The sequence below is a fragment of the Neodiprion virginianus genome, chromosome 4 (genome assembly GCF_021901495.1).
Source record: "Neodiprion virginianus isolate iyNeoVirg1 chromosome 4, iyNeoVirg1.1, whole genome shotgun sequence".
In the NCBI taxonomy this organism is placed as follows: domain Eukaryota; kingdom Metazoa; phylum Arthropoda; class Insecta; order Hymenoptera; family Diprionidae; genus Neodiprion; species Neodiprion virginianus.
This window is the reverse complement of record NC_060880.1, coordinates 3,135,940-3,154,991: the sequence shown is the minus strand read 5'-3', so window position 1 is coordinate 3,154,991 and position 19,052 is coordinate 3,135,940. Positions and strand designations below refer to the sequence as shown.

Below are 19,052 nucleotides of genomic sequence, written 5' to 3'. Positions count from 1 at the left end.
TCACTCTCTCTCTCTCTCTCATTGTATTTGCGTCCCATTTGGCAAAGGCTTTCAATTGAGCCCGTGCATTTCAGACCTATACTCATTCACTGTATCCCAGCTTATTGTCTCCACTTCGGAGCCTCTCCCTGACCTGGTTTCTCCACCCATCCACCCACCCCAAAGATTCCGGGATCGGAACCAAGCCGAAACCCATAGACGACGACCTACCGACCGAACCTCGAGACCCGTCTCAATACGGAAGTCGAAAACGAGACTCGGGGATATTCCCGGCATCGTATCATTCCCCGTTACTCTCGCTTCCGTAACAAAACTTTCAATGATCGTACCTATCCGTCGTACTATCTTCCGCGATTAGGGTTTCCTATGGCCATTGTTTCTTGCTCAACTTCTCCCGCCCGACAAACTCATCTCTAACAATCTTCTCACACGTGCAAGTGCAAACGTCCTTTATTCGATGTATCCTGTCTGTCTGAGCTTAGAAAATCATCGACACATACGTAGAAGAATAAGGAATTATACCATAATAAACGTGTCTCGTCACTCGGAATGTCGTAGAATTTTTACATTCCCATACAATTTGTGTCACGCGAAACGAAAAGTCTATAATCATTTATTTATTTATTATTTTGAACACAAGCACGGCCCACTTACAGGATAGCCAAGAAATCTATCGACCAAACAAACTTCGTAGTCAAAGATGGTGTCATATTAATCATGATTACTTATAATTAGTTACCAAAAACGAGCGGCGAGCAAAAATGCGCATTGTCAGATAATACAACTGATACAATCATACGTACGGTATCTTTTCTTACTTTTTCATTGAGATGCGAAGGAAAGACAAATTATAACTGAATACTTGAACATCGTCGGAAGATACGAAGATAAATAAAAAATTGTTGAACTTGCGAAAGGAATTTTTTTTTTTTTTTTACCGTAGGTATACGTTGGAGCAAATTATCTCTAAAAACGGAAAGCCAGAGACATCCTCTTAACCGGAATTTATGTTCCTCGCATTTTAGGGGAGTGTGGCATTGTTATTTCCATTTTTATTCATTTGTATTATTTTTATTTCTTTTTTTCTACCATTTTTCCCGTCACCCGGAAAAGTATATAGGTATATATATATATATATAATTCACCGGCTTTCAACTCTCGAGATATTTCAATTTGGTCATCCCATGCGTTTTCGCATCGTGTACGAGGCCTACGACTGGCCGTGTCCGTTTACGTGTGTATAACAGCGTATAGGTGAATAACATGTTGCGTGTATCAGGAACAGATACGAACGTCGGTAGGTATTTAAGGGAACGGGAAAAAAGAATACCGGACAAGGGTAGAAAAATTTGAGTATTCACGTAGAAAGAAAGATAAAACTCGGTTGTACAATATATGCACAGTTTCGATATCCGCAAAAATTCACACACACACACACACACATCTCGCCTGTATGCGTACAGACATCGGAATAATGCCTGCACAGGCCCTATTATGCGAAGCATGTGCGGCCATACGTGCCATACGGAGGGAGAGCTTTTCCCTCCCTCCCTCCCTCCCTCCCTCCCGCCCCCCGACAATTTTCTCTCCTGTCACATATGCCCCCTGCTCGCGCTCCTCGTAACCCTCGGATAGGTAATATGTGTCCTGTAGAAAGTAAGGAAGGACGAAAGGAAGGAAGGATGGAAGAAAGGAAAGATGGAAGGAAAAAAGTACCGTCACCCGGACCGACCGGAATATACGAGCCGGGCTATTTCGACGAGATGCCTGGAGGTCCCTCGTCAAAAACAATAAAAAGAGGATGAAAAAAAAAAAGAAAACTCAGGAAGAAAAGAGAAGGGTGAGAGGAGAAGGCGTTTAAAATTTTCACAAAATAATTTCACTCAGCTACTCGCGTGTATAATAATTTCTGGCACTTCTTCCAAAGGTACACCTTGTAACGTATAAAGGGAGTTTTTAAATCTGACGAGAATTTTGACGAAAAGTGTGGACGCGAGAGATAGATGTTCCGGCTAATCTGTCAACCCCTCATTGATTCTGGTTGATTGGACCTGGGGGAAGGGGGGTAGAAGTTGCAAGAAGAGCGAGCTGAGGGAGGACGGCTGGTTTGAAAAGCGAGGAGTGTTCGGGAGGCTCAGGAATCAATTACCGCCTCATGGTGGTGGGAGGAGGGAAGGAAAGAGGGGAGAATATCTCTTCTACCTCGTAAAGAGAATCCCAAGCCGCCGCCACCACCCCCCGGGGGTTGAAGTCCGGATCGAAACCCGGCCGGCGCAGATTTGGCGATAAACATATATCGCGGCTGGCCAGAGGATCGGAATTAGTTGAGCGGAGGCCGTGGGCCAGGAAATTGACCTCGGAAGTCAAAACGACGAGGCGTTTCGGATATGCCCGATAGTTCGAGAAAAAAAAAAAAAAAAAAATAACAAAAAACCACCCGTAAGAACGAGGGGCTTATACGCGGCCTCTTCCAAAAGTTCTATATGCTTGGCCAAACGGAAAAGTCTTCAGGCAAATGAATAAAGTCCAAAGGATCGGGTTATATTGGCCAAGTTTGGACGCTGAGGATGTTGTACCTATCCTCGTATCCTGGGAATTCACGAGCCTCTGAACAGCGCCTGTTGAACACGTAAACCATACTTCGCCCATTTTATACTTTAGCTGATGGGAGTGCATGTATAGCGTGGTCTAAGTGCTTTTAAACGGCTGCTTTCGAACCGCGAAAATTAATATCGTTTTATCGTCAAGTGAAGATAACGTTGAGAGAGGTGAGTATACGATGAATATTCGAAATCGCCGTTAAGTAGCGCCCGTTTCAGAATTCTCGAAGGAAACTTATCCTCCTCCTCTCGATGAAATACCTTTTTTATTTTTTATTCAGAAATTTAATCATTAATCACTATCGTCACTAAAATACGTCGTCGTGTTATAATTTCTTATCCGGAGAAGAATGATCTGTATTTTTTGAGACCTTGGATTGAGGGACTGTTCACTTGTTGAGATCGTCCGCAAGCTAATTTTGATTACAATCGGTTACAAGTTGCATCAAATCGCTTGAACTCGTTCAGAGTTACGTAGAAACCACTTTCAAATAGTTCTAAACTTGTTGTGATCAGTTTGAAACAGTTTGTAATCATCTTCAACCGTGTGAAATCGTTCGCAACTCCTCAAAATAAATTTGACACCATTTGGAAAGATTTTACGAACCGGTTGGAATCGCTTCAAACTCCATGAACCTAATTCGAAACAGTTTGAAATAATCACGATACACCGTTTGAAACTGCTTGAAACCATGCGACCACGTATAAATTATCCGCCTCCGCGGAATTAATCTGAAACCGTTCGCAATAATCACTAAACCGTAATTTAAATACCTTAAAACCACTCTTGACCGGTTCGAAATCGTTTGTGACTTGATCTGTAAGTGCAAACGGCCTTGAATATTTTCAATGAGGGTCGAGTGTGACAGAGTTGATAAATCCCCTCCATATCTTCCCCTAGCAAGCTAGCTATTTAATCGCAGGATAAAAGCGAATTCGAAAATCTCCAAGGTGCAGAGAGGCATCGTGATACTGCAGTGATGGTTGCGGATTAAGGGGTGTGAGCGTAGACTTTTCCGGACCGCCTTTGCGGGCAATGACCAAAAAATTGGGCGTCGTGCGGATCGCACATACCAACCTATATAATAAATGGTATGGCTTCAAAGTCCATTTATTCGGCATTTTATCATCGTAGACCGGCGTGTTGTGCGGCAGAAAGGGAGGAACGGTTCCTCGGGGATGACGGTGCCCTCGTCCCGAGAGGCATGCGCGTATACATACATACATACATACGTATATACCCGGCTATATACTGGGGTAGGAATCATTCGGGCAAGAAATTAAATATTACCCGCACCATACAGAGCGGGAGATGAATGAAGTCGAGGGTGAGAAGGAGCGTCGCGGCGTCGGTTGGTGCGCCGTGCGGCCTTCGCGACGTACGTCGGGAATCCGGATTTCGGGCCGCTCCTGCAGCCGCCGTTTCGAGGGGGCGAAACCTGATGGTCCCGTCACTTGGTCCCATGGGAATCTGTGACAAATAACGTCCCGATGGACAAAAGGCCTAACAACCTAAGCCATACCCGGACTCAATTCCCAACCCTCAAGTCTGGAATACTTTCTCCCGTATTCGGTATTACGTATTTCTACATTTTTCTCATCACGCGTAGTTGTCAATCGTTGTTTCATGTAAAAAAAAAAAAAAAAAAAAAAAAGGAAAGCTCAAACTTCGAGGTTGTATACTTGTTTTCCATATCGACATATACCTGAGCCTTTGACCTAAGAGTCGGCAAACTATTTTCAACTCATTCAAGCCCGTCTGAAGGTTGTCTGGGCAGGTGAATTTCAGAGTGACTTTTCCGAAGCTCGATTCATGAAGACCCTTGTCTGGTCTATTCGTCGCGAAGCGAACGGAGACGCTGGGACGTCTGCAGCGCTCAGGAACGCCGGCGGATATTAGACTTGGCAAGGGAGGTACTAAACCTACTTTAAGGGAAACACGTAGGTGGTGCGGGTATGTAATGGTAATACGTATAAGACACGGAGCGCTGCACAAGCAACGGTACGTACGTATGGATTTCCGCGACGCTGTCTGCCGCTCAACGTCGAGATTCTCTGCGGAGACGTTGTCGTATTCCGGGTAGGTAGGTAGGTACATCAGGGAACTCAAACTTCGAAGCGAGAACTAGAAACTACAAATCCAGTCAGAACTTACCGGAACAACAACTGCAGCCTGGCAAGTGCGAATGATTAGACTAATGCCAACTTCCAGTTTGGCTTTGGATTAGATCCCCGCGAAGCATCCGACTACGCATTTCAATGATAAAACGATCGCTAAATTGTAACCGTTTTCTTCGCTACGTCGACAAAATACTCAACTCTCAAATCAGGTATAGCTTATATTCCAAACCATGGATATCAATTGACGGTCTCAAAATTTTCACCCTCAACAATAATGTCATTCATCTAATGGACAGTGAATGATCGATCGTCGAATTGATATGCAGTGTGGTTTTGGCTGCGGGAAGCGATCACTTGTTCGATAACCGAGTGTTGACAAATTTCCAAAACCAAGCATAGTCGATTCCTGATCACACCGGTTATTTATTTATTCCTCTCTCCTTTTGAGGAAGTAGCAGAGAGCCTGATAAATAACGACCATCGAGAAAATCGGTCAAATTTGGTTTCGGCGTATAAAATTATCGTCGGTGGTTATGTCGCGACCCTAAATCGAGGCAGTTCTGCCACGCGGCATTAACGTAGGGTGATTAATATCCACCGAGACCCCAGTAATCCTCGAAATTTTAATATCCCTATCCCCAACACAGCAGTCGGCCGAGCTTATAACACGCGACAAATATATCCGCGATGCTATATCAAACAAGTACCTAATACCGTTGCAGAGGGAATGAAACCGGCACGCGACGTTACATTTGGAAGGCACAGAGCGTGATCGGCAATGTGCGAATACCAGTGAAATTGAGGACAAAGACATCGCTCGCTCCCTCTAACCGGAGAAAAGTTTGACACGTGTTGCGAAATACAGATTAAACGCTTCGCCCGCACATTACTCACGATAATTGCGGTATATTAGACCAAGGGATCAATTTCTCATTCACCCAACGTTCTCGCGATCTGTACATCTAGGTGCACGTCAAAAACCTTGGCGTGGTTCAATTTCCACCCGACAAACATACGAAATCATGTACCGCATGTACAAAGAAGAAGGTATATAAAAAGAACAGAATTGTTGGCTCAATTGGCAAAGATTTTAAGTATGTCATAATACATAGTACGAATAGATGAAGTTAATCACAGCTTCCATCCTATCTTCAAGAATCTACCGTGCAGTTTTTAGAGTGATTTGTTTGGTTTCAAGTCCCCTTGAAGATTTACAATTCGTGAATATCACAAAATCCATAGATGTTAAAAAATGTCGACACCTATCTTCCGAAGCCTGTATCTCGGAAACTCCTAATTTTTGGAACTTGTGTCCATGAGAAATTAGATCGAGAAGATATGTATGATAACATACTGAAAATCCAGACAATTTCCACAACGATTCTGCGGGATCCTTTGTAACCACCTCACAAGCCTCACTTTCCGTATGCAGCGCTATGCAAACACGTTGGGTACACACGTATGTATAGAATAACGGCGAAGAGGACGAAAAGGTCTGTGTTAAATGGGCTTTTTATGTGTCGTCGACCGCGGGTAGATAGCGTCGAGGTAAAAAATAGATCCGAGCTTGTAGTGGTGCGAGTATAGGTGTCGTCGAGAATGGAGGTGCTGGTGGTGGCTGGCAGTAGTTGGTTGCACAAGAGTCATAACGCGACATCTGTTCGGAACGAGTGAGGCGGGGCCCGACGAAAGGAAGGAAGGAAGGAAGGAAGGAAGGAAGGACTGGAGGATGAGCTAGGGGCAGGTTTTTGGTGCCTTGCTAGAACGCGTCCTGGGAGTGGTTCAGGGGCTGCAAGAAGACTCGGTCCCGGTGCCCAGGTACTACATCGGCCATCGCGGAGGGGCAAAAAACTTGATTTACACCCCGGTTACACCGACGAAGAAGACGTTACAATATTTCTTGTCCCTGCACGGCCATCGCCGTGTTCGGTATTGAAATTGCCGTGTCGGCTAGAATCGTTCGCCACCTTTAACGATCAGCGGACGACGAAAACCGAGAGAAGAAAATTATTAGCCGTATATATAGACTGAAATTAGAAATTTCTTGGTGTGCTTTCTTTGTACTGGTCGATAAAGCACATCGTTCATATCATGAACCTTAGGTAAGAAGGGAGCACAGAGCGTCTCTCCAACTTTCCGAAGGTTAGCCCTGATGGTGGTGAACGTAAAATCTTGGCGAATGTCTGACAGCATAAGATCTCGCGATAAAGAACATCGTGGTTTACGTTAATCGCCCCGTTTCGCGATATCAATATTTCAGTGAGGGTGATTATAATAAAGATAATAAAGACGCGAGCATCATCATCATCATCATCATCGTACTTGCAGCCAAGACGTTATAACAGGCGGTATAAGGATTTATCGGCCAGGCGGAAAGACCGCGTGATGAGGATATCCGGCACGACAACGAATGTTGGGGATGAACGATCCGTCCGCCAGTTTCACCGCGGATGATCGTTCCTCGCAAACGTAAAACAAATCATTACATGCCACAGATGGCGTCATAACGCTCATCCGAAATGAGATTGCTCAGTTTTCGAAGGGGTTTCAAATTGCCTCGCGTCTCAGCTTCGCCGTCGAGTCAATTATTTTTTTTTTAAATCCTTTCACATATTCCGAGTTCCTACAATAGACCAATTCCGTTAGTGGAACATTCAAGATCTAAACTGCTGGTTCTGGATCCAGATCTCGTTACCGACATTTTAACGACATCCAATCCAAGACACAAACATTACTCTAGAACATTCGCGTAAGTTGTCGGTAACGGAATCTACTCATTCGTTTCAACCTGACAGTTTCATGATTTCGAATAGTTATCTGACAATGAGTATCGTATCTTACTCTTCAAGATCTTTCAAGAGTTTTCAACAAAGCTCAGATCGATCGAGATTTTCAGGTACACGAAAACGTGAGTATGAATTTGGACGAACTAATCAATGGTTCTGCTTCAACTGCAATGGGGTTTTCGTAACCTACGTGAAATAGAGATCCAGGGAAAGAGAGACGGGACCGGAACCGACGAATGTCGCGTGACCATGGGGCGAACGGAAAAGCGGAATGCCAACTGTCGCAGAGAAGCTTGCGGGTAATCGGGAGGCTAAACTTTGACGATAAATCACGAAATGGATCGGAGAGCGGGGATGAAGGAGAGATGAAAACGAGGGGTGGGCGGTGGGTGGTGGGGGGCAAAAGACAGCGGCGGGAGGACGGAATATAATGGATATTAATGTCAGCCCTATGCTGATTTCGTTGGCTCGAACGCGTTCATTCCTTGAGGATATTCCAATCCCTTGAAGGTTCGGGTCTGCGGGCGGAGGGTGAGAAGTCTCTTAGAATTATTGCCTCGGATCTTCCGCGAAGACTTTTCCTCCCGTTTTCTTCCTCTTTCTTCACGCTTATCAGTCAACGAGGATCTTCTCCATTCTCTCCTCTCCGCGTCGCTATTATTCTCATTCGGTTCTTCTTATTCCCGTTCGCCAAGGGGTAAAGACCCGTCAGTTATTTTAGTCTCAACGTCCGTTATAGGTCGCGCATCAACTCTGCTATTATATCCAAATTCCGGAAAGTATTATTCTCACACAATTCTGTTACGCCATCGCTAGACAAAAGGAAATTTAGACAGAAATCTGACGTTTATAGCCTTTTATTTAGTATTGTTTGAGGCAAGGAAATTTCAATGAAAATCGTTTTCACTGTTGGGTATACGGTGTCCATAGATACACAGAATTTAACCGCAAGCTCGAAAGCTTCGAACATTAGATTGATTGTGAAATTTGACGAACCGAGTTCCCCGAACTGAATTATACACATTGCTGTTTGCGTCTCGTTCAATTTTTATCACATCTGAAATGAGCTTTTCGAAAATACCAAAACGAATCCATGAACAGGGAAATTGACAAGTCGAAGCATGAGACGATTTACACGAAAGCTTCCCAATCCAAGTGTAATATAATTAGATTTTTTGAGAGAAACCTCTAAGCGTGTATTTTTTTTTTTTTTTTTTGCACATGTTAAAAATTCATAAGAAAACCAAAAGATTAAAATAAATAAGAAATCCTACACGACGTATAACACAAACGTAATGAAACAAAACCGGACAAATATCGATGCGAATAAGCAGCTTTCACACGTTGCCCTGAATTTTCGCTCAATTTCCGCGAAAGAAAAAAAAAACCGCGATAAAACCGCTGAACAGGAGCAGGGATAATTTCTCGGTAAAGTGGTTTAAACGGACAAGAGTTAGGACTTAGGGGTTCGGTTGTGCGGGGGTTTGTGGCGAACGAGGGATGAAAAGGGGGGGCTGAAACGGGGAAAGCTCTTGGGTCTGGCGGAGCCTGGGCCGAAACATTTTCGTAGTGAATTTCGCGCGATACAATAGCGAGTTGTAACACGATGTCGCGGCCGAGCAAAGTGCCCGGGGCTCCGCCGGCTCCATTTGTGTCGGTGAAAATAGCGAAATAACCGCTCCTCAGCCGGCGCCCCTCGGCCGGGGGGCACCAGGGGCGTAACGCTGCGACCACGCCGCAACTAATGCGAGTACGGCGTCAAGTCCCACACACCGTGACACGACTACGTCTCCCGCAGACGCGGACAAGGGTCAGCCGAGTTTCCGGAGTGAATACACGTCGTCCAGACGCCGAGCGCTTGCACTCTTCAGGCTCGACTCTTTTCCCCATCGGCTACTTTCTGCAGCTTTTCACTCGAGAGGAAAAAATAAAATATATGGCTTATAGCGGACGGTTGAAACGAGAAACCGCGGCGTCGTAGTCGTCGAGAACACCTCGGGTGAATCGGTAAAAACACTTCTGGTTAATTACCTGGACGAGAAAAATTCTCTCCAACGGTGCACGATTTCTTTTTTCTTTTCGTTTTTCCAATTCTTGCACGGCATTCGTTCGCCGGCGAGTATCAAGAGTTTTTCGAACGAAAAACTTTTAAAATCAAACTGATGTTATAAACAAAAATTGGAGTTTGACGTTATTGTGAAAAAGAAAAAGAGCTTCATCGTTTATCATTTCAGGTGAACTATAACGTATTTTTGAGGGACTAACTTATCTTTTTTTTGCCTTTTTTGACTAAAAACACAAGAAATTTTAACTTAGTTTTGTCGATAAACGATTCTTTGCAAAACTGCTGTAATAAATTTTTTCCCTGCCTTATGAATTAATTGAAAATGCATTTGCGTTTTGGAATATCAATGTAAATTGATTTTCGTCAAATTTAAGAATAAAAATGAGCCTCAATCGGAAGAAACGAAGGAAAATAATAAGAATTTGTTACATTTAAAAAACTTGTTTTTATTTTTTTTTTTTCTTCTTCTTTACGTCAAGGAAAGATTTTTCGAATAATACTGAAAGTCAATCAAGTCCAATTTTCCAATTTTTTTTTCCCATCAGTACCTAAATTAAGTTCTAAATACTGAGAATCTATAGAACTGAAATTTATAAATTCTAATTTGAGAAACAAAAATCGTCAAGCTCGGGTGTCAGGGAAAAAAATTTTAACATCACGGGAAGAAAGGGAAGCAGCAGAGGTCTCCCAAAGACGAAATATCAAAATTATTTGAAAGGCAATGCAAGTGCACCCCGAGTCACGAACTCGTCAATGGTTTTTCAAGCTCGCAATCTCCCCGCTCAAATCACCAAATTCCTAATACCTTCGCCCTCTCACCGACGCAATACTTTCCTCGTGTTAAAATACTGCGCCTGCTAAATTTATTCAGCCGAGTTAAGAAGCAGAAAGCCCCCTGGGTTAAACACCGAATTCGGAGAACTCGGCTTTAATTACACTCGCCAAGAAGGTGGAAAAAAACACAAGCACGCTTATTCAAACAGAAAATCTACTGCGTATCGGAGTCGAATTAATTAATCGACCTGGCGAAAACCGCAAAACGAAAGCACTGCCAGTCTATAAACAGTGTATAAGGATGGGCAAAACCACCGTTTCCGGTTGCTTGATGATCTTGGGATCGATTAAATTTAATCGAGTTACGACGACGCCCTTTAACCCTTTCAGTCACGCAATTCATTTTTCCTTTTTCTCTTTCTTTTTGTTGGCACGGATGTGCAATTATACATTTTCTATTTAATTTTCGACGCTGAATGTGACTTTGATGTAAAAAATTTAATAAAACTAAAAACCACCCCTAAAATGGCGTGAAAAACCGAGGTGAATTGTCAACATTGTTTTAGACAGTGTTTTTGAATGAGATTTATATGAATATTTATTTTGAGACAGTACGATTTTAGGCCGAGAATAGGTGCAACCCCCGATACTATCTGTATGCACCCCTAAAGAGGGTGAAAACTACCCCTATGCATTGAATTTTTTAAATTTAATGGCCATTCTGAGATCTCTGTTTGTAGACCAATGAATTCCAAGCGTTTTTAGTACACGTTTATTACCAAATTTCTCGGCCAACGATTTACATTCGCGGAAACACTTATTCTTTTGCTTATATTTACTTATAAAAATTACAAACAATTACGGATTCACAAATAATCGCAATCGTACCAAAGTTTAAGTATCATTTTGCCTGAAAATGCAAAAAAAAAAAAGAAAAAAACCTCAGGACTTTGCATGATATATACAAAAATGACCAAAAAAAAATAAAAAATAAAAAAAAGGTAGTGACTGCAGTGGCTTCTGTGACTGAAAGGGTTAATGCTTAAAATTCGCTATCAATGCAACTACCATAAATGTAAAAAAACCGATTAAACAAAATTATATATTTACTCGTCGTTTTCGATCGTTGCAAAAAAAAAAAAAAAAAAAAAGACCAATTTCACACTACCATTGTATACTCTCCGAGGAGAGACACAAATCGACGTGGAGAAACGTCGACGGACAGGACCGTGAAGAGGGAATAAATTTGTTTTTGGTGACAGCGGTGGGATAAGACCAAGACACGCGTGAAAATAAAATCGTGAAAAAATTGCTCGAAAAGTTTGGACCTTTCGGGTGCTTCGGAAGGTTGACAAGGTGGTCTAAGGCTGAATCCCGTGGGCCGCAAGCGTCTTAAAGAGCTCTTTGCGTTCCCTGAGGAGTTGGATCTTCGTGGGCGCGGTATGTTTATGGTTTATAGGTGCGGCCTGCTGCTCGGCGGACCTGCAGTCAGCACGGTCAGCTGAAAACGTACAGCTGCTGTTACTCGCGTGACGTTTTTAAGGGCCCCGTTTCTCGGTACAATATTCATTTTTTACGCAGATTATATTTCGAGAACTGGTGACTGGATTTTCGTGGTTTTCGTATCGATCGAACCGATTTTTCCCGACTTTATCCTGGCTAGATTTTCAACGAATTTGTGTCAACTGTTCCCGATTCATTTGCGAAAACGTAGATTTTCTTATTAAAAAATAACGTGAAAAAAATTGATTCGCCAACTTATACCAAGAGACTCGGTCAATCAACTGAGCTCTATTTAATTGCCTATAACTGGTCAGATTAATAACATCGAGGCAAATCGTTCGAACTGTGTATGAGTTTTACTGTAAAATAAGAATCTTCGTATGAAAGAATAACTGTCCGTCATTATCTCTCAAATTACGAGATTAACGATAAGATTTAGGTTAGTAAACACACTCATACACAAACCCTTTCAGTAACACATTTTTCAAATCAATATTTTGGCCTGAATTGTGTTACTCGGAGATTTTTGATGTCGCTGATCACGAATCTGAAATCAGTATTTCATCATTTCTAAATCCAAGATGGCGGATCCAATACGGCAAATGAAAAATCGCAAAAAAACTATCAAATCAATTTTTTTCAATTTCAACAATCGTACGAAGTAACAAAGATCACTCGAAGTTTTAAATAAACTTTAACGAGCCTAGAAAATTTTTGAGTTGGGATGCCGAGGATTCATCCGTGACATAGAGGGTGTTTAAAAAAAACACCCAACACTCGGCACAGAAACGATCTAAAAATCTATCGGCGAGCCAGCGACATCGAGAGCCAATGTAGAAAAGTATTTTTCTTGTCCCGAAAAGAGTTTCGCGATGTTCGAGTAACTACCGGAGAGAAAGAGAGAGATAGAGTAAGAGAAAAAGAAGCTCTTATCGAGAACGTGCGAAATCCGCAAGTATATACGTCGTCTACCTGAAGCGGCTGCGCGGTTTGTCCGCGAAACGGGTCGGGGAAAATCGTGGATAGTCGTCGCGACGTAGGCGACGGAGGGTTGGAAGCGAGGCGAGGTTTCACCCTCAGTTGAGCCGTGAAGTCCTCGCGACTAGCTTCAACCCCGCCGCTTTTCTACCCCGGCGATAGTGAAATGGTCAAGATTTATTCTCCCTCTCGAGGTTTTCCCGGTCTCGCCGTTTGAACCCCGCTCAATCTTAGGTCGGAAAAGTCGAAGGACGATTCAACGCGGAGGGTTGGTTTATAATTGGCATCGTTAAAGCGGAAATTTACCTAACGCGCGCGAACACACACACACACACACACACACACGCATACACGCGGTTTTTCAACGCAGTTCAAAGATCTCTGTGCAGCTATGCGCTGCCTTCACCCTTCTTTCCCCCTCTAATTAAATTATTTTTTTCCATCAGACGCGTTACACGCTCGCCAGTTGCGCGATTGTTAATTAGACTCAATTAATTATTATAATTAACGCCTGCGACTCTCAACCCCAGTGTCGTCCGTGTATGGTTGGTCATTGTGTCTACCTGCATACCTGCGCTCACGTATTTAATTCACACGTAATACGACACACTTTTTGCATTACACCTGTACCCGGGAGTATGAAACTCTTATGCCTGAAACGTTGTACGTAATAATCACGAAACTACACCGGAATAATACGGTAGTGCTCAATCTCCGGACCAATTAGCGAGTCGACACTACATACTTAACACCACTTTACGCCAAGCCAATTATAATACCTTGGTTCGCTGTGAGAACAATCATGCCGAAGTAATGTTTCCTTTTTTTTTTCTTCCTCTTCTACTTCTTCTTTTTTTATTTCCATGAAAATACAGTAACAATAATTACAACGTTGAGAAGTACAAATATATTGTTCATTAATTTCGAAATTATCAGGATGATAATTATGCCGATGAATGAAACTTCCGACTGATGCTCGTGAACACGTGTGAAAAAAAAAAACAAAAATCAAACGAACAGAAAAATAACACGAGAAATAAACTACCGAGGAAAATAATCCCGTTCGACTTTCTATCGGTGATAAAAAAAAAAAAAAATTAAACTTCTCGTGAGATATTCACAGGTATTCCATTCGATAATAAAAAACAGCGGTAAAACAACTGTAAGGAAAAACATACATATATATAGTCAGTGATCATCGTCGGTGGAATCGACAAAAATTGCCACGTCCAAAGGATCGACAGGAGGATCAGTAATGTCCGCCAACTGCACGTGACACGTGGAGACCTTTCCAAGCCTTTGGTGAGTCCGCAATTTTTCATAATACGTACAAACTGTTTTCACCGTTAAAAATTCGTCTTTCGTATAACGAATAAAACAGCGATTAGTAAAGGTATGTTTTTTTTTTTTTTTCAGTTATCTATTCATTCAAAAAACATCTCGTCGCTCGGATTTATTTTCTCCCACTCATCATTTAGAAAAGTTTGAACGAAGTTGTTCGCGTTGTTCCTTTTTTTTTTTTTTTTATTTATTTTTTTTTATCCTCCATATTTATACAAATGAAAAATTAACGCGCACAATACACGGGTGTTATATTTTCCGCGATGTAAATCGATCAGTAGACCGCGTGCGTGCCTCTTGAATTTTATACGCAGAATGAAGCGGGGTTAAAAGAAAGAATAAATAAATAAAACAAAAAATTGAAAGGTGACAGGTGATATTATTATACCTGTACCCGTAAGGAGGGTGGAAAATTGAAAAGTTAAGAAAATTGCTTACAAGAAGAAGTTGGACGATTCGTACTTCGAGACTTCTCAAGTTTTGCGACAATTTCTTTTTTGCTTCGTTTTTTTTCTGTTTTTTTTTTCTTATTTTATTCAATTTTCAGCCTCGAAATTGTTTTCAGGTAAAAATTGCAACAAGGATAATTATAATTAGACTTTCACAATCCTACGAGCAGAGAGAATGAGAAAAAACCGAAAAGTTGACGACAGATCAACTCTCTGTCCGACTATTTGATTATACATCGGAATATCACTTTATACATACAGAAAAGCGTGTTAACGCAGATCGAAACTGTTTTCGGTGACAGTCCCTAACCCAACTCCCATGTGGCAAAGCCGTACCCGCGGGGTATAAACTCATTACGAAACCCGGAACGGCGAGATTTCACCGGAAGTACCGATTCGAACCACCCTGAGTGCGTTATGATATTTGATCACAATGAAAATTCCCCACTCTCAATTAGTGAAATCCTCCAACGTTTTTGTTCCCCGAGATATGGAAATCAATCAAACTTTGCACCAACCACTAGAAGTGAAGGAAAAAAGAAAAAAATTGGAAGGTAAATTTTTTGTTTTCTTTTTCTATTCAAAAAGTCATGAATATTTACCCACCCATTATTCTGTAACAAAGGTTCGTTATTTACTATTTAGATGAAAACAAAGTCCGCAGGCTATGAATTGATTGTAAAATTTCAACAGTTATATTATACAATAGCTCGCACGGATTTTCACGTTGAACCTAAATTTGCTCACAAATTTTCTCATCCGGCGAAACAAAAAAACAATTTGGGTATGCTTTTTGAATCTAGACGTAGTTAATTGTAAAAACAATATTCCGCATTATTTCACCCTCGTAAATAGTACGACTAACGATAAATTTCAAGTTGAATATATTTCTTAGTAATAATTATTACAAACAAGTATATTCAACGTGAAATTTATATACATATATACCTATAGGTATATTCATATTACACACTATTCGTATACGTGGTTCCTAAGGTATGACGTACAGTATTGTATTAAACATTTACCCACTCCGTACATAATTGATAGTGGCAAAAAGTGGGGTTGAAGGTGGATGGGGGTGGGCTCTTCGTTTGCTCGGAAGTTAATTAAGGGAAATGCCGGTGGTGTTTGCTAATAATTCACATCACAGTGAGTCTAATTGGTTCCGGCGTATGAGATCAATTTTAACCCAGTTATACAATTATACATATCCTATGCGTATATACGCCATTGTATACGTATATATATTATCACGTATTTGATTCAGTACCGAAGCATAAGATAAGAATTGTATAATTTTCCGTCGTGATGAAAGAACAAATAAATATTATATACGTATAAAATAAAAAATATCAAACAAAATTGCAATTATTTAACATCGAACAATATAATAAATTTTCCGCGCTCGTCGAGCTTCCCTCGAGCTATAGGTAGATAAATTTATTATATTTTCCATGTACAATCTATGTACCATATAAATAAGAATAAATATCCAATCAGAGGTGTGTATCCATGGGGACGACGGGGGTAAATTGGCGACTATATTACGTCAGCATCAGCGTCGAGAATCAGGGTGATAAGATTTAATTAGTAATTAACCCGGCTCGCTCGAAGGGTCGGGCCTCTTTTAAATAATCCCTGGCGGCAGGTATACGTAGGTATAACTATTACATCGTAACGGTGTTACATAATAATCGGATATTTCCAACTAGGGGTGAAACGGCGACGAAGTAACGAAGCCGATTTATGTTACTACTCACGCCTTTTAAATCTCCGGTTAATCGATTTTTCCCTCGATTCACGGTGACCCAGGTATACATATATATATATATAAAATACATACGTACATCTACAAGGTGGTAACTCACACCCGGCACCGTCTCGATTTCGCCGACGGCGAGTGTGTATATATATATATATGGATGTAGAAGGGTGAAAAGTGGAATAAAAGACGAATCGACGAGCCAGCAGATTATACCGGCTAGAACTAATCAGCAGTTATTCTCACCTCGTTATATAAAGTATATTATATGTATTAGCCTTTAAAATCCCCCAGCGTTGCACAATCTCCGTTTGCTTGTTATAACGGACGAATGAAGAACACGACGAAGTCGAAAATTAATTTCCCTGCAGTTGAAAATCGGTGAAAGGATGATTCTTCGATCGCCTTGATTAAGGTTACGTAACAACCGTACACTTACCGACCGAGCATCGTTTTTCTACGAAATTATTTCAATTTTTTTTTTTTTTACGAAAAAAGTCTCACGATGGCTCGTTTTATGATCCCCAAACTTTCCAAAATTGCGGTAATTATCTCAACTAAGCGCTTTGTTAGCCTCTGAAATGTGGGATGTGTGTAGAACGGTGTAACAAGTGTAAAAAAAACCACACTCTTTTTTGCCAATGTGCGGGATATGAATAACTTTCTTGAATTCCGCTACGAAATAGCGATGCATCGTCGAAACACGAACCTTTTTCGTTCGTTTGTTTATCAAATATATGGAAAAAAAAAATGGCGAGTTTACTCGGTCGGTAATGGTATGACTGTTACATAACCTCACCGCAGAATCGTCTATCCAAATACATGTGTGTTTGAAGTAAGGCAGTTCTGTAACGAACTAAAATCGGTGTTTTGCCAGGCGTCTGAAGATCGGCACGAAGCCAGGACCGGGTTAATCCATTAGATTCAAGTGGAATTTAGAGGTTTTTCGACATGGGGGGGAGGTCAATTTATGCGATTGACGACCGAGTCTCGTTCAGAAATAGGCGGCTTGGATTGCACGAAAGAACGAAGCGTTTCGTGTCCACATTTTCACCCGGATAAATGTTTCACCGACGATTACGAGGACAAGTTGCAAGGCGCGACAGACCGAGTCTCTGGATGTATTATTATAAGCTGTCGAGTTCCGACCGCTTATTAACGATCTCTTAGATCTCGGGTCTTCCAGACTGCCCTCCGGTCGTCCGAAGTTGCCCGAAACTTGATCCGCTCCCGTGGACTATAAAATCGTGAAACGCTTCTTCCGCAACTTCCTGCACATGTGCGGGCAGACTCGGTTGATAAGGTAGGAATTATATTGCCCCTGTTAACCTGTTATATTCGACCGCTTTATATCGGCGGTGAAATAACTCCGGGTCGTTAGCGCAGAGCCGTGATATATCAACTATAAATGACCGACTCTACTGCGGTTATACACGCGGGATTCAGCAGCAAGCCGGTCATCATAACGCCGGACAAATCGGACGCACCGTTTTGGACCACTGTTAATAAAGGGCGTCCTGTTTTAAACAAGCGGCTTTTGACTGGCCACGAGCCAGCCCTCGAACCGTAGGTTCCGAGTTTGTGGAAAGAAAAAAAGAATAATATCGAATTCGAATTTCGAACTACTAATTCAAATTCGTGATCAACGATTTCAAAGTCCTCGGATACCGTATTACATGAAAATATAACCATTTTATTTTTATTTTTAAAAACTACAACAACGGATCTAACGTAAAAAATTTGAAAAGTCTGAGCTTGGATTCGTTATCGGTGATCCAAAAACCCTCCGCCTACCAATTTCTACAAAAATCTGAATATTTAAAAATTTTTTTTCCACCATATTGAATCGCCATTTTGGATTTCGCAATCTGACTTCCGATTCGTGATTAGCGACCCAAAAAACGTGCGTCTGCCAAATCAGATGCATTAGTCCAAAACTGTCTTCCCGTCCGAAGGACGCTCAGCTCAAAATAAGAGGTATCGACGAGAGGCCCGAATTACAAGGGAACGCGTCTTGAACATATATTAAAACACATAGGCTGGCTAGACGAGAAGAGGGGATGAAGGGGAAGGGAAAAAAAACCCTAGGCAATCAAACACCGATCAGGCCCGTAATGACCGACTGACTCGAGCAACAGCAGCAGCAACAAGCAGCGGCATCAACATCAGAAACAGCTGCGACTGACATCCCCCCCCCCCCCTCTTTTGTACAAAGCCTGCGTCGCGACGTCGGCGTCGCCTGCAATCAACCCCCGCGAACTATTATAATTACAGCCTATATATACACATTTCCAAGAGTGAAATTTGCATGATTGAGCCTCGAAGGCGCGGCCCGTGCGCAAGGCGCGTGCCTGTATCTATATACGGGGCATTCCGCGTCAAATTTCAAACCCATGTACCTCTGACACTCTTCGATTTTAATAACTTTTTGATACGATGTGATTTTTTTTTCTTAGATTTTTTTGGCCACCGGTGAGATTTCAAAAAAAAAAAAAAAGAAAAAACTCGGAAAACGCAATTTTTTTAAAATCTGACAAAAAATTCACACTGATCTTATGATTTGAAATGTGATTCTTGTTTTAGCACGGCACGATAATTTTAGCACGGATTTCAATATTTACCAAGTTTTATTCTTTTTCTCCCAAATTTTTAGTTGTTTTCACGACGGTA

The 19,052-nt window shown here is 41.7% G+C and overlaps 1 protein-coding gene across 2 annotated transcripts in view; it reads left to right on the top strand.

The window, feature by feature from the left end:
* Window positions 1–12,947: 12,947 nt before the first annotated feature.
* The window catches only part of LOC124302435 (uncharacterized), a 180,081-nt gene continuing 173,976 nt past the window's right edge, over window positions 12,948–19,052 (top strand). The window contains exons 1-2 of one of the 2 annotated variants that reach the window (XM_046758627.1): window positions 12,948–13,061; window positions 13,703–14,129. The gene's annotated coding sequence lies outside the window, so the exon portion shown is untranslated. Of the gene's footprint in view, window positions 14,130–19,052 lie in introns of both variants that reach the window. The other variant, XM_046758626.1, reaches the window with a different exon arrangement.